This window comes from Schistocerca piceifrons, chromosome 1 (genome assembly GCF_021461385.2).
Source record: "Schistocerca piceifrons isolate TAMUIC-IGC-003096 chromosome 1, iqSchPice1.1, whole genome shotgun sequence".
Taxonomy (NCBI): Eukaryota; Metazoa; Arthropoda; class Insecta; order Orthoptera; family Acrididae; genus Schistocerca; species Schistocerca piceifrons.
The window spans coordinates 20,723,554-20,739,410 of record NC_060138.1 but is presented as its reverse complement, the minus strand read 5'-3'; the positions used below and the strand labels follow the sequence as shown (position 1 = coordinate 20,739,410).

The 15,857-nt window shown below is 44.1% G+C and overlaps 1 protein-coding gene across 1 annotated transcript in view; it reads right to left on the bottom strand.

Annotated features, from left to right (window-relative positions):
- LOC124797682 (differentially expressed in FDCP 6 homolog) overlaps positions 1–15,857 on the bottom strand; it is a 134,949-nt gene that overhangs the window by 38,800 nt on the left and 80,292 nt on the right. The gene's annotated exons all lie outside the window — the stretch shown is intronic.

The following is a 15,857-nucleotide window of genomic DNA, read 5'->3' as shown; positions in this document are numbered from 1 at the left end:
CCCCTACTTTTTCAGTTACAAGATCCACTTCTCTGAAATCCATTTTGCTCTCTTCGAGTTAAAATGGAGTTTGAAGGGTACAATTTCTACTCTGACAACTTCTGATACTATACAAGACAAAGGGCAAGGTTGCACCCTGCAAATTAGCTGTTCTACTGCTTTTGTAACATGATGAGCGATGTTCTCAGCAATAAAGATACTGTTAGGATTACACCCTCTCAGCCCTCTGCTACCATTAAATGACAGGGTCAGTTTTGGGTTACAAATAAGCTTCACTCTGTCTCTTTCCATCCTACTTTCTAGTCTTCTCTATTATTATCAATCGAGTTATATCCCCAGCTGAAAGTTGGCAGTTAAAAATCTCCCATTACAATCTTGATGGTTTGGTTATGAAAATAATTTGGTTTCTGCCATGTCAAATCTATATAGCTAGGTCTGTAGCTCAGTTGTTAAAATTTCAGTGCTGTGTGTGTCCATGATGCTTATTGTGTGAATCTCTATATATGGTCTTACAAAAAGAGGACTACCAAATTGTTCACCACAGCATTCTACTACCATCTTCATCCCTTCACTTTCGGGTTTTTGGTCATTAGCACTTCTTGCAAAGCTAAAAGTTTCGTGACTGATGGTTGCACTTGTCAAATAGTAAAAAAACCTCTCCCTCAATAATCCTTCAATATTTTCATATAGTGGAGATGCTGAGTCGCAGATAGGCATGACAAAAAGACTGTTGCAAATAAATAAAGCTTTCACCCCCCCCCCCCCCCCACACACACACACACACACACACACACACACACACACACACACGACTGCAGTCTCAGGCAACTGAAACCACACTGCGAGCAGCAGCACCAGTGCATGATGGAAGTGGCGACTGGGTGGGGTTAAGGAGGAGGCTGGGGCGCGAAGGGGGAGGGATAGTATGGTAGGGGTGGCAGACAGTGAAGTGATTCAGGTTAGGAGGAGGTCAAGGGAGAGGTGGGGGTGGGGGGGAGCAAAGTTGTGGAAAAGGAGATAAGTAAACGGACTGGGTGTGATGGTGGAATGAGGGCTGTGTACTGCTGGGATGGTAACAGGGAAGGGGCTGGATGGGTGAGGACAGTGACTAACAAAGGTCGAGGCCAGGAGGGTTAGAGGAATGTAGGATGTATTGCAGAGAGAGTTCCTACCTGCGCAATTCAGAAAAGCTGGTGTTGGTGGGAAGGATCCATATGCCACAGGCTGTGAAGCAGTCATTGAAATGAAGGATGTCATGTTTGGCAGTGTGTTCAGTAACAGGGAGGTCCACTTGTTTCTTGGCTATAGTTCGTCGGTGGCCATTCATGCAGACAGACAGCTTGTTGGTTGTCATGCCCACATAGAATGCAGCACAGTGGTTGTAGCTTAGCTTGTAGACCACATGACTGGTTTCAAAGGTAGCCCTGCCTTTGATGGCATATGTGATGTTCGTGACCGGACTGGAGTAGGTGATGGTGATAGGATGTATGGGACAGGTCTTCCATCTAGGTCGATTAGGGTAATGAGCCACGAGGTAACAGGTTGGGAGCAGCAGTTTCCTAAGGATGGATGAGTATATAGTGTAGGTTCAGTAGACGGTGGAATACTACTGTGGGAGGTTTGTTTGTTTCCTTTATAGGGCACAAAAAACAACTGAGGTCATATGCGCCTAAGTCAAAACTATAGAATGCAAACACAGAGACAAGGGAAATGACTATATGTCAGCCCCAATGGGAAGAATAGGAGACATCTAAACAAGGCACGTGGAAAAAGGTCTACAAAACACCATACAAAAATGGAGATCGAAAACCAAAAATTAAATGGCCTTCATCATATTGCTTCAGTGGATAAAAAGTTAAACACGGGCGACAGCCCGTGTGTCATTTGCTAAAACAGCTGATAAATCAGATGGCAAATCCAAGATGGAATGTAGATTAGTAAAAAAAGGGCATTCCAGCAGGTAGTGGCGGCCAGTTAAAATTTGAGCGCAATACATACAAAGTGGTGGGGTAGTGCCATTGAGAAAATGACAATGGCTAAAAAGGCAGTGCCCAATATGCAGCAGAGTTAAAATAATCTCCTCCCAGCTGGAGGGCCGAGAGGAAGTCATCCGAGGCGCTGAGAGAGGCTTAAGAAGCCGAAGCTTATTCCCGTGAAGGGAGGACCATTGGCGATGCCAAAGGAACACCACCACCTAACAGACGGCAACGCAGAGATCATCTGAGGGAACAGCTGTACTCACAGACTGAGGTAAGAGGACTGTAGCCTTGGCAGCAGCGTCAGCAGCCTCATTTCCTGGCAGACCGACATGACCAGGAACCCACAGAAATGACATTGGCTCCACCAAGAGTGAGCAAATGGCAGTTTTCCTGGACCCGCTGCACTAAGGGATAAGCAGTGTAAAGCGCGCACAGACTTTGGAGGGCACTGAGTGAGTCTGAGCAGAGGACACAATTGGGAAGGCTGTGTTACCGGATGTACTCCACAGCCTGATACAAGGCAAAAAGCTCGGCTGTTAATACTGAGGAGTGAGCCGGAAGCCAATATCGAAAGACATGGGTGCCAATGACTAATGCACACTCGACACCGTGGTCAGTCTGAGAGCCATCAGTGTATACAAAGGTCCAATCGTTAAGTTCCATGCGAAGGTCATGAAACTGGAGGCAATAGACAGAGGCTGGAGTAGTGTCCTTAGGAAGCGAATGAACGCCATGGTTAACGTGGGTCGCTTCACAAAGCCAAGGTGGTGAAGGGTTCACACCAACAGGGAAAGTTGCAGGTAGCATGAAATTAAGCTGCCGTAGAAAGTGGCGACAGCAGACGCCAGGAGGTAACAGGGAAGAGGGACGAGCCCCATACTGATGATCTAAGAAATCATCAAAGGAGGCACATGAAGGGTGGCAGACAAATGGCATGCTTACCTGCTGAGGAGAGAGTCATGGCAGTAGGACAGTGGTGGTTCAGCATACAGACTCTCAACTGGGCTGGTGTAAAAGGCACCCACGGCCAAATGGAGCCACGATGCCGGATAGTGTTGAGATGGCATAAAAGGGATAGACCTAGATGAAAGACCTGTACCATACATCCTCCTACCACCACCTACTTTAGTCCTGTCACTAACATCACTTATCCCATCGAAGACAGGGTTTCCTGTGAAACCAGTCATGTGATTTACAAGCTAAGCTGCAACCACTGTACTGCATTCTATGTAGGCATGACAACCAACAAGCTGTCTGTCCCCATGAATGGCCACCAACAAACTGTGGCCAAAAAACAAGTGGACCACCCTGTTGCTGAACACGCTGCCAAACATGACATCCTTCATTTCAATGACTGCTTCACTGCCTGTGGCATATGGATCCTTCCCACCAACACCAGCTTTTCTGAATTGCGCAGGTAGGAACTCTCTCTGCAATACATCCTACATTCCTCTAACCCTCCTGGCCTCGACCTTTGTTAGTCACTGTCCTCACCCATCCAGCCCCCTCCCTGTTCCCATTCCAGTGCTACACACCCATCATTTCACAGCCACACCCAGTCTTTTAATTACTTTTTATTTCTCTCCTTTCCGCTACTTACACCCTCCCCCTCCAAACCTTCTCTCCTGCCCTCCTTCTAGACTGCAGCACTTCACTGTCCACCACTCCCACCATACTATCCCTCCCCCTCCCCGCCCCAGCCTCCTCCTTACACCCACCCAGTCACCACTCCCATCATGCACTGGTGATGCTGCTCGGAGTGTGGTTTCAATTTCCTGAGACTGCAGTTTTTGTGTGTGTGTGTGTGTGTGTGTGTGTGTGTGTGTGTGTGTGTCTACATCTATTGTTGAAGGCCTTATGGCCAAAAGATTTATTTATTTGTGGCAGTCTTTTTGTTGTGCCTACCTGCGAGTCAACATCTTCACTATATGGTGAGTAGCAACTTTCCTTTTCATAATATTGTTACATTCCATCCTGTATTTTTCATAGTTTGATTTTTGCTTCAATATTTTCACAATTTTTGGTCGTGAAAATTATCAACTGTGTGGGTTTACCATCGAATTCTGATGTTTCTCACATGTTTCGCATTGGTGGACAGATTAGCTATTGACCTTAGTACAATGTTTCACGGGTGTTGCCAATTGTTTTCTCTATACCACAATCATTTGTGGAGGCTCCTTCCATGTTTCCTCCTGGATGCTACCATGCAGGTATCCTTGCCTTAATTCCACAGAGCTGTAAGGCAGTGGGAAGGAATGAAGTTTATGCTGAAAAATGACATTCTGTCTCTTACGAATGTATCAACATACTGTAAAAATACTGAAGGTATGGAAAAAATTGGATGTTTGGGACAACCTTGTGCATTTCTTTTGGAGTGACTCTCCTATTTGCCTAAAAATAGCTCACAGGAAATAGTTTAAGCAATCTCAAACAAATGAAAAGTTGTTAGTACTAGAAACTTCCACCAAATAAAATACTGAGCATAACATTCAAAAAGGTTCAGATGGTTTATAAGCAGAACTAGAGATAAACAAGTTAAGCACCTCACTTTGACATGTATTGCACTTAGACATACCACCCACTGACTGGAGTTTTCAATTATGTTGGCATACAGAATTACCTCCTGGAAAAATGGAGCTAAGAGAGGCAAAGTAGGTATTCACTGTTAGCAACAGTAAAAAAGTGGGTAAATAAGATAACCAGACATCACAGAGGTTTCTGACAAACTACTACATCTTTTCCCTTCCATGTGTAACACCTCTTGGCCTCTTACGATCTCATTGAAAAATTCTCCTGCCACTTCTGTAGCACGGATTTTGGGATCCTCGTCAAGCACATTTGTTGTAGACTTTTATCTAGTTTTTATGTAGTTCTCTATATTATGTATTTTACAACCCTCAACATATCTTCATTCCTTTCATGATCTCCACTGGTGTAACTGTTCCTCTCAAGGATTTAAGCTTATAGTCTTTTAGCAATTAGATTTCATTGTCCAGGCTTCACTAACATAAAACAGCAGAGGTCTTACAAAGGCATATTCTGGTGTGCTTCTGGACTAGAGACAGTCTCGTTACATTAATGATTCCTCTAGTTTTTGTATAGTTGGTGTCTTTTATAGCTAAGCCTATTTCTTCCTTACAGGATAATGAATGTGTTCACTATTTCCACAATTTCATTTTTGAAACAGCTCTTTCTTTGTATTTGTTACTTTCCAACAGAGTTTGTTTACAGAGAATTTGTGTTTTTTTTTTTGGGGGGGGGGGGGGGGGGGGGGCATTGTTGCCTATGCTGTATTTCTCTGCTAAAATTGTAAATCATGTACAAAACACTGCAAGTTATTCTCTGAAGATGCCAGAAGAGAGAAATCATTTGCAGAAAGTAAAGCACAGTTTTGTGTTTCCGTTGATTTGAGCAAAGCCATGTGGTGTTTGACTCCAGTTTCTGATGACTGTATTCAAACAAATAATAAACAAGAGCGGTGAAAGGCAACATCCCTATCATACTCTGGCATGATGTCTACCCAACTCTGATAATTTTTCTTTCTTCTTTACATGGATTAAATTTGCTTTGTACATGTTTTATATCTTTTCAGTGAAGATATTTGTAATCTTAATTCCTTTTTCCATTTACTTACTTTGTAGTGGTAGAGTTGCCTATAACAAAATTCAATTTCAGTTGAGCTATGTATTACAAATCCAAAATAATTTTAAACACAAATAATTTTCATACAGATTTTGCTATACATATTATGTCTCCTACAGATAGGTTATGTTATTTCTCAGCAAGTACAAAGCAAGAGCTTTAGAATCCCTGGAAATTCAAATGAAAAATAAATATACTGGGTTAGGCACCCCTTTACACATTATCTGATTATCTACTTTTAAGGTTGGTCAGTCGGTCAGTTGGTTTGGAGTGAAAGTGACTAAACTGTAAGGTCATTTGCCCCTTCACCCATTATGTGGCAAACCAGCAGTAGTCGTCAAAGGAAAGAGGCGAAAGGCAAATCCTGGAAGCCTAAATGGAACTAACACAATAAAAAATTTAAAAACAGAGATAAAAGCACAAAAAAAGGACAGCACAGACAAATCCTCAAAATATCAGTAAACACAATGTGTTAACACCAAGAAATGAAAGAGAATAAAAAGGTGGAAAGGGTATAGGCCAGGCTGGGCCACTCAGCAACGACCACAAGGGGACCTGTGGGGGGGATAAATAGAAACCATATTCGCAGGCAAAACTTAACACCTTTGCGAGCAAAACTTAACACTAAGTAAGCCACTTTGGCATCGTCTGTGAGCACCAGAGGTATTGTGTCAGGAAGATCAAGATGCTGCCTCAAAGCAGTCAAATTAGGGCAGTCTATGAGTAAGTAGGCCTCCATCAGGAAGGCTCTGCGTCAGCAGAGAGGTGGAACCTCATGTCTGAGAATGTGGCCATGGGTCAACCAAGTGTGGTCAATGTGAAGTCTATGGAGGACACGGATACCGTGCAAGAAGCATGCAGGGAAGACTGTCACATGGTCATGGTCTCCTTAATTGTCCTCAGTTAGTTTGGGGAGATCAGGGCAGATCAATCTGAGTTCAAGATTCTGGTACTGGGACCCCAACTTCCAGAATTAGCATCATGGTGGTCATCTCGGCCAAATGGTCAGCTCATTCATTTCCCGAAATCCCAACATGACCAGGAGTCGAAATGAAAATAACTGGCCGTCCACCCTGATGGAGGTCAGAGACAAGATCATGCATAGCTGTAACCAGTGGGTAAGGAGAGCAGCACTGGTCTATAGCTGAAGGCTGCTATGGGAGTTACTACAGATCAGGATACTATTGCCAGTGCAAGAACAAACATGGCTAAGGGCTAATTTAATGGTCATCAACTTGGCAGTACAGACACACCACCAGTTTGGCAGAGGGTGGCGTTCACTACACCGAGCACGTGTGTAGCAAAATCTGTTTGGCCTTTGACTGTTGAGCCTTCAACGAATACCACTTCCGAACCCGGATACATCTCAAGGACAATGAAGAACAGGCAATGAAAAATTTCAGGGTCAACAGAATCTTTTGAACAAAGAGAGATTTTGAGAAAAATCCGAGGTCAGGGCACAAGCCACGGAGGTAGATGCGAGGTATCCCTGACCAGAGGCAACAAAGGAGGAAGTTGTAGTTCCGAACAGAGACACTGGAGGCATGCAGCAATGGTATATTCAGTTCTGGGTCGCTGTTGTGGGAGATGCAGCTTCCTTCCAGGGATAATGACACGAGAGTTGGGATGTTCAGGAAGCTACAAATGTGTATAGTGGGATTCAGCAGATATTGATGGTGCCTAATAGGAAATACAGGGATTCCAACATCAACTAGTATGTTGTTCATAAGGCCAGTTCACAATGCTCTTTCTGCAAGTTGGACACCACAATCACGAATGGGGTCCAGTATCCGCAATGCTGAGGGTGATGCAAAACTGTACGCAAGACTCCTGTAATCGAGACGGGACAGAATCAGGGCTTCGTAGAGCTGCAAAAGGGTAGAGTGATCTGCACCCCAGCTAGTGTTACTGAAGCAGTCAAGTGTACTGAGGTATCATCAGCACTTTTGCTTATGGTTGCAAAGATGGGGAAGCCACGTCAGCCGGGGAACAAAGACCAGTCGAAAAAAGCTGTGCGTCTCAACTGCAAGAAGTAACTGATTATCTAGGAACAGGTCTGGGTGTGGGTGAGCAGTGCAAAAGTGACCACGACACAAGTCCTGGCGGCTGAAAAGCAAACGCCACAGGTGAGACACCATGACTCCGCCTTATGTACGGCACTCTGTACGTGACCCTCAACAACAACCATACAAGAGGAGCAATAATAAAAGCAAAAATTGACAGCACACAAGGAGAGCGATACCAAATACCCCACAGCTGCCACTGGGCCATTGATGGCCATCAGAAAGAAGGTGATGCTCAGGGCAGATACCTGCAAGACCCCGTTCTCTTGAATACGTGGGGTACTGAGTGAAGCACCTACTTGAATCCACAACATACAGTGTGACAGGAAGTTCTTGACAAACATCCGGAGTGGACCCCAGAAACGCAATTTGTACAATGTAGTAAGGATGTGGTGACACCATGTCATGTCATGTCATGTCATAAGCCTTCTGGAGAACGTAAAATACAGTTATGAGCTGCTGATGATGCGCAAAGTCCGTGGAGTGGCCTTTGTGAAAACTGCCCTGAGATGGAGCCGAAAGGCCTTGTGACTCGAGGAGTCAACACAGCCCCTTGCTCACCATGCATTCGAGTAACTTACAGAGAACATCAGTAAGGCTGATTGGGTGATAACTGTACATCTCGAGGGGGATCTTACGTGATTTCAGTAATGGAACTATCGTGCTTTCTCACCACTTAGTTGGGAGCTCTTCATTATTCCAGATCTGACTAAAGAGTGCAGGATGTGATGCCGACAATTCACTGAGGGATGTTTGGGATATTTCAGTATTTATTTGTGGATGCGGTCTCGCCTTGGGACTCTATCAGAGCAATATGCTAGGGCAATGGAGAATCCTATCCACTGAATGGAGCATTATATATGGCTCCAGGTGGCAATTAGTAAAATATAAGCACATTCAATCCAACTGCAGGTTTACAAGACGAGAGACAATGTGGTAGTGCTCAGACAGAGATGAGCGAGCATAATGCTCAGCAAAACGTTTGGCAACAGTGTCTGGATTAGTATAAATGGCACCACTGAGGAAATACTTGGTTCACCTGCGGGGGAGTGGAAACGAGTCATCTGATCTTTGCCCATAACTGTGATGGAGAGGTATGTGACCCAACAGTGAAACATACCGTTTCCAGGATTCTTGCTTTCAGAAATTTGTAAGGTAGCAAATTTGGGCGCAGAGTTGTTTAAAGGCACTGAGGCGCTTCAATGAGGGGAACCACTTATGGCATTGGAGAACTCGCCTGTAATCTCCAATGGCCACAGCGATCTCTGTAGTCCAACAGGGTACCATCTTCCTACGGAGGCATCCTGAGGAAGAGGGACTGGCTCGGTTGGCTGCCAACACAATGGCTGCTGTTGTATGCTGAACAGCTACATCAATACTGCCTTGTGGCGGGGAGCTAAGGACTAAAGCAGAGGTGAGCCCATCCCTGGCAGCATTATGCAGAACCCATTTGGGCAGGCGTAAAGGGGAGCAATGTTGAGGGAGGAACAGGAAGAGTGGGAAGTGGTCACGACCACAAACGATATCATGTACTCACCAGTGCGTAGCTGGTAGAAGATCAATGGCCAAATAAGTTCCATGTGTCACACTTCACTGTATGGCGGTACCAGAGTTCAAGAGGCAAAGATAGAGTTGTCCCAGTAAAGTTTCAATTTCTTTGCCACAGTCAGTGATCATTGTTCCACCACACAAAGGTTTATGGGTCTTGAAGTCACCCAAGACTAAGAAAGGTGCAGGGAGCTGAGAGAATACTCCATACAGTACATCCTGGGACATGAGATCATCAGGAGGGAGATAAACATAAGAGACAGTAAAATCCTGATGTGCCCATACCCCAACAGCTAGAGCTTCCAGTGGTGTATCAAGAGGCACAAAGAAACTGTATATGGAGTTCAGCACGTATGTACAAATTCTACCCGATACCCTCCCACAGTCAGTAAGTTCTTAACATAACCTTGGTAGCCATGAATGGTAGGGGAGCAAGTAGCCGGAAATTATGTTTCCTGGATGGCAATACAGAATGCAGGGTATGTGTTAAAAAGCTGCTATTGCTCAGCCAGGTAGTGAAAATTCTGTTACAATTCTGCTGGATGATCAGACTGTACGAATACTGTGGGGAAATGAAGCAACCAGAAGGGGCAGGTTCTCATCCCGGGTTACGTATTGCCACTGGCTGAACATCAGGGGATCCACTGACGTAGGTTCCATGGCATGTTGGCATGTTACCTGAGGAAGTCTGGTGCCTCGGGCACCACCGTGATCTGCACCTCGGGCACAGAAGGATACAAGCAGAGGCCAGTGGGGGAGAGGCCACTGGTGTTTCCATCATCTTAGAGGACTTCTTTTCATCCTTCTGCTCGTTAGAAAAAGAAGACTGAGAAGGTTTTCGTGAACTGATTTCAGGACAGAGGAAGAATGAGACGTTCATCGGCTAGCAGCATGTGGCTCCTTCAGCCACTGGCTGCCGTCTGGCTGTGGACCAGCAGGAACCATGGAAGAATGAGTACCAAGGACCATGGAAGGATGAGTACCAACGGACCTCTTCCTAGCTAGAGAAGCACAAGGAGGATGATGTTCCTCCAGCTGGTAGCTGAGGACTGGTGTGCCCAACAGGTGGGGAGCCAATGTTCCCAAAGTGGGTGCAGTGGAAGCACAAGAAGGGGGGGGGGGGGGGACAGTTATCAGGAGGTGGCTCTAAGGGCCCACAGTAAGAAGCGCAACAGATGAAGGCACCAGTGATAGAGAAGACAACAATGTTGCAGCTGTAGCATTGGATTGTGTCATTTGTCTGGGACTAAGACACTCATTTTTTTCTGGCCTCTTGATATGTGAGCTTGTCCAGTGCCTTATACTTCTGGATTTTCTTCTCACACTTAAAAAAATGGAGTGATCTGGTGAGTAGGAAGAGTGGGGCTCAGCACAGTTTACACAGATTGGTGGAGGGGCACAAGGAACATTCACATACACTAGACGCCTGCAATTCCTGCAGACAGGGGTAGCGGTCCAGTGGGTAGACATACATCTGAATTCACACACCTGAAGCGTCTCGTATGAGGAGGAAAACAGCATTTAACATCGCAACGGCAGACCACCAACCTGACCTTCTGAGGCAATGTATCACCTTCAAAATTCAAGATGAAGGTCCCAGTAGCAACTCTGTTTTTCCCTTGGTCCCCTGCAGACACAATGGATGAAGTGCGCACCTTGTCGCTCTAAGTTGGCCCGCAGCTCAACATCAGATTGCAAAGGAGTGCATGGTGAAAGAGGACACCCTGGGTATATTGAGACTCCAGTGGGGAGTGAGAGTCATGGGGATGTCACTGAACCTTTCACAAGAGAGAGTGACTGTGACTGGGCAGGAGATGATGTTTTAATGAAGAGGGAACCGCTCTTCATCTTAGAGATGGTTCCAACTTCCCCACATTTGTCTTCAGTGTTTTCTACTAAAAAAAATTAAGCCTTTGAGGCCAAAAAGGTGTCCCTGTCAGCCCTGGTACAGACCAGGTATTGGGGGAGGATTTTGCTCCTTGTCATTTAGTCCTGCATTCCACTCAAGGTGTGGCAAGGGAAGAGAATGCATTGGGATTGCTGCATTATACAAGGCCTTTCCATTTGAAGAGACTGCTGCAGCCATGTGATCACCAGTGGGAGAAACTAAATCGCTTCATGTGCGAATTATCCACCACAGTGCCACTCACTCCAAATGAGGGCTCTCCCCATGGGCACCACGCAGCCGCAGCAATGGCTACCTGGCCAGTAATCCATTGCTGGGAGCCCCCGTGCCCCAGTCATGATGGGTACATACTCTGTGGCATACGTAACTAGTGTGTAGTGCTGGCACCGACAGTGTGATCACTGCGCGGTCAGGGGGCTACCATCGTGCAGGTACTCGACGACCCCTGCCACCTCTCACAGTGGGATGGCTACTGTGGTGGGTTTTGGGCATGCTATGACAACAGGAAGGAAGTGTGCCATGGTGGAAGGGCACAAAGGTTGAGCATACATCACAGTGGGCAACCTTCCCTGCATGACACACACACTTGTGTAAAATTTGGAAAAGATGGAAGGTCAAACCCAGGAATGTAGTGCTGCGAGCGAAACTAGAAATTGAGACCAAAATTGAAACAAGTCCAAGTAAGGTGCACTCAAAGGATCATCTGACGGAAAGCCGGAGGAGGTAAGTGATAGTCGAAGTGTAGGTTTGCAACACAGAAAGAGAAAGCACTGCTGCAAAGGGTGTGGCCCCGAGGCAGCCAAGCACATACTCACCAAAGAGTCAGGTGACCACTGGGGGCTATGTTTCAGGTCACAAAAAAATTTTCTATCTCTATTCAGTATTAATTTTTCATGTCACTTTGAACATTGGGAAAGTGGCCTTCTCAGTAGCGGTAGGAGCAACAGTCTGGCTGATGGACTGATATGGACTTGTAAAATTGGACAACATGGCCTTGGTATATTGGTACTGTGAACAGCAGAAACTACAGCTGTTATTTCTACTGAGGGCCTGCAGCTATAGATAGGACTTAATGAAGATGGCATCCTCTTCGAGTAAGTACCCAATTTAAACCTCTGGACAAGTGCTACTCAGAAGGATGACATCAGGAAAAACACAACTAGCTCTCTACAAGTCAGGGTGGGGACTGGTAGATCCCTTAACTGAGCAGATAGGTTAGAAAATTTAACAACTTCTGGTCAAATGAATATGGGGTTATAAAAACAATATCAAACAGGGATAATGCAGGAATAGGTCTAATAAAGAACAAGATAATAGAAATGCAGGCAAGTTATGGTACTAAGAACAGTATAGTGAATGCATTATTGCAACTAAGATGGACATGAGCCAACAACAAGTACAAGTTTATATGCCTATGAGGTTCAAGAATGATGGAGAGACTGAAATAATATATAACGAGGAAGAAAAAATATTCAGGTAATTAAGGAAGATAAAAATCTGATTGTTTTGGAGGACTGGAATTCAACAGTATGAAAAGGAAGAAAAGGGAAAATAACATTAGATGACAGATTGTAGAAAAGAAATGAAAGAAAGAAGCTGCCGGATAAATCTTTACATAGAGCATAATTTTTTCCTTGCTAACACTTCATTAAAAATAATGAAAGAAAGTTATAACCACATAAGAGACTCTGAAACACTGGAAGCTCTGAAGTTTATCACAGAACTGTATAAAATAGGTTTTGAAACATGATTTGAAACTGAAAATCATTTCCACAGGAACGTGTTGACTTGGGCCATAATTTACTTCTTGCATATTTTGGATTAAAACTAAAGAAACTGCAGGAAAAAAGTTAAGGAGATTGTTCCTAAATAAGTTGAAGGAAGAATTTGCTGAACATTTCAGGATATTAGACATCTGTTGACAAACAGAGCAAAGGAACAGAACGAAAAACAAATACAGAATTACAAAAGGTGGGATAGTTAAGACAGCAGAAGGACAATTAAATTCACAATACACAATAGAAATCCTTGGATAACACATAAGATGTTAAATTTAACTGATCAAAGGAGAAACATTAACAAGCAGCAAATGAAGCAGACAAAAGTGGATACATATGTCTAAAAAAAAAAAACAGACTGATAGGAAGTGCAAAGTGGCTAACCTAGAAGACTAGAGGACAAATGCGAGACTGTAAAAGCATATGTGGTTAGCAGAAAGCTAGACAGTACCTAATGGAAATTTTAAGAGAAAAGATAAGCAGCTTTGTGAACATCAAAATTTCAGATGACAAGACAAACTGAGAAAAGAAGGGAAGGGTGGATATATAGGAAATGACTTGGACAGCACGGATATAGAAAGAGAAGGGTAAGTCAATAAATATGAGATGGGATTTGTGATACTGCAAGAAGAATTTGACAGAGCACTGAAAGACCAAAGTTGAAACAAAGACCCTCGGTAGAACACATTAGTTATAATCAGAGATCCTGGAGGACCAACTATGTTAAAACTGTTCTACTGGAATACAACAATACATGAGACAGGCAAAACATCCTTAGACTGCAAGAAGAATGTAATAATCGTAATTCCATGTGCTAAGTGGTATGATTATTACTAAACCATCAGAAGAACACATCGACTGGTAGACACCACCTTGGGAAAGGTCAGTTTGGATTCCGGAGAAATGTACGAACACAAAAGGCAATACTGACCCTTTGACTTATCTTAAAAGACAGACTGAAAAAAGGCAACCTAAGTCTACAGTGTTTGCAGATTTAGAGAAAACTTTTGACAATTTTGACTTAAATACACTCTTTGACCCCCCCCCCCCCCCCAATGAACCATGGACCTTGCCGTTGGTGGGGAGGCTTGGGTGCCTCAGCGATACAGATGGTTGTACCGTAGATGCAACCACAACGGAGGGGTATCTGTTGAGAGGTCAGACAAACGTGTGGTTCCTGAAGCGGGGCGGCAGCCTCTTCAGTAGCTGCAGGGGCAACAGTCTCGATGATTGACTGATCTGGCCTTGTAACACTAAACAAAAAGGCCTTGCTGTGCTGGTACTGCGAATGGCTGAAAGCAAGGGGAAACTACAGCCGTAATTTTTCCCGAGGGCATGCAGCTTAACTGTATGATGGCGTCCTCTTGGGTAAAATATTCTGGAGGTAAAATAGTCCCCCATTTGGATCTCCGGGCGGGGACTACTCAAGAGGACGTTGTCATCAGGAGAAAGAAAACTGGCGTTCTACGAATTGGAGTGTGGAATGTTAGATCCCTTAATCGGGCAGGTGGGTTAGAAAATTTAAAAAGGGAAATGGATAGGTTAAAGTCAGATATAGAGGGAATTAGTGAAGTTCGGTGGCAGGAGACACAGGACTTTTGGTCAGGTGAATACAGGGTTATAAATACAAAATCAAATAGGGGTAATGCAAGAGTAGGTTTAATAATGAATAAAAAATAGGAGTGCGGGTAAGCTACTACAAATAGCATAGTGAACGAATTATTGTGGCCAAGCTAGAAAAATACGGAGTAGGTATTAAAATCCATGGAGAAGAAATAAAAACTTTGAGGTTCGCTGATGACATTGTAGCTCTGTCAGAGACAGCAAAGGACTTGGAAGAGCAGTTGAACAGAATGGACAGTGTCTTGAAAGGAGGATATAAGATGGACATCAACAAAAGCAAAACGAGGATAATGCAATGTAGTCGATTTAAGTCAGCTGATGCTGAGGGAATTAGATTAGGAAATGAGACACTTAAAGTAGTAAAGGAGATTTGCTATTTGGGGAGCAAAATAACTGATGATGGTCGAAGTAGAGAGGATATAAAATGTAGACTGGCAATGGCAAGGAAAGGGTTTCTGAAGAAGAGAAATTTATTAACATCGAGTATAGAGTTAAGTGTCAAGAAGTCGTTTCTGAAAGTATTTGTATGGAGTGAAGCCATGTATGGAAGTGAAACATGGACGATAAATAGTTTAGACAAGAAGAGAATAGATGCTTTCGAAATGTGGTGCTACAGGAGAATGCTGAATATTAGATGGGTAGATCACGTAACTAATGAGGAGGTACTGAATAGAATTGGGGAGAAGAGGAGTTTGTGGCGCAACTTGACAAGAAGAAGGGACAGGTTGGTAGGACATGTTCTGAGGCATCAAGGGATCGCCAATTTAGCATAGGAGGGCAGCGTGGAGGGTAAAAATCGTAGAGGGAGACCCAGAGATGAATACACTAAGCAGATTCAGAATGATGTAGGTTGCAGTAAGTACTGGGGGATGATGAAGCTTGCACAGGATAGAGTAGCATGGAGAGCTGCATCAAACCAGTCTCAGGACTGAAGACCACAACAACAACAACTACAACAACAATAACAACACTCTTTGATATTCTGATGGTAGCAGGGATGAAGTAAAGGGAGTGAAAGGTTATCTACAACCTATACAGAATGCAGACTGCAATAAATGTAGTAGGGAAGGGAATAGGAATGTTATAACCAGTCCACCATTTCACTGAATCTGTACATTGGCCAAGCAGTAAGGAAAACCAAAGAGAAATTCATATACAAAATTAAATTTCTGGAAGGAGGAATTAAAGCTTGGAGGTTTTCTGTTGACAATGCAATTGTGTCAGATTGTAAATGATTGGGAAGATCAGGTGAACAGAAAGGATAACGCCCTGACAGCAGGTACGAATATTTAAAATAATAAAACAAGGGCAAAGGAAT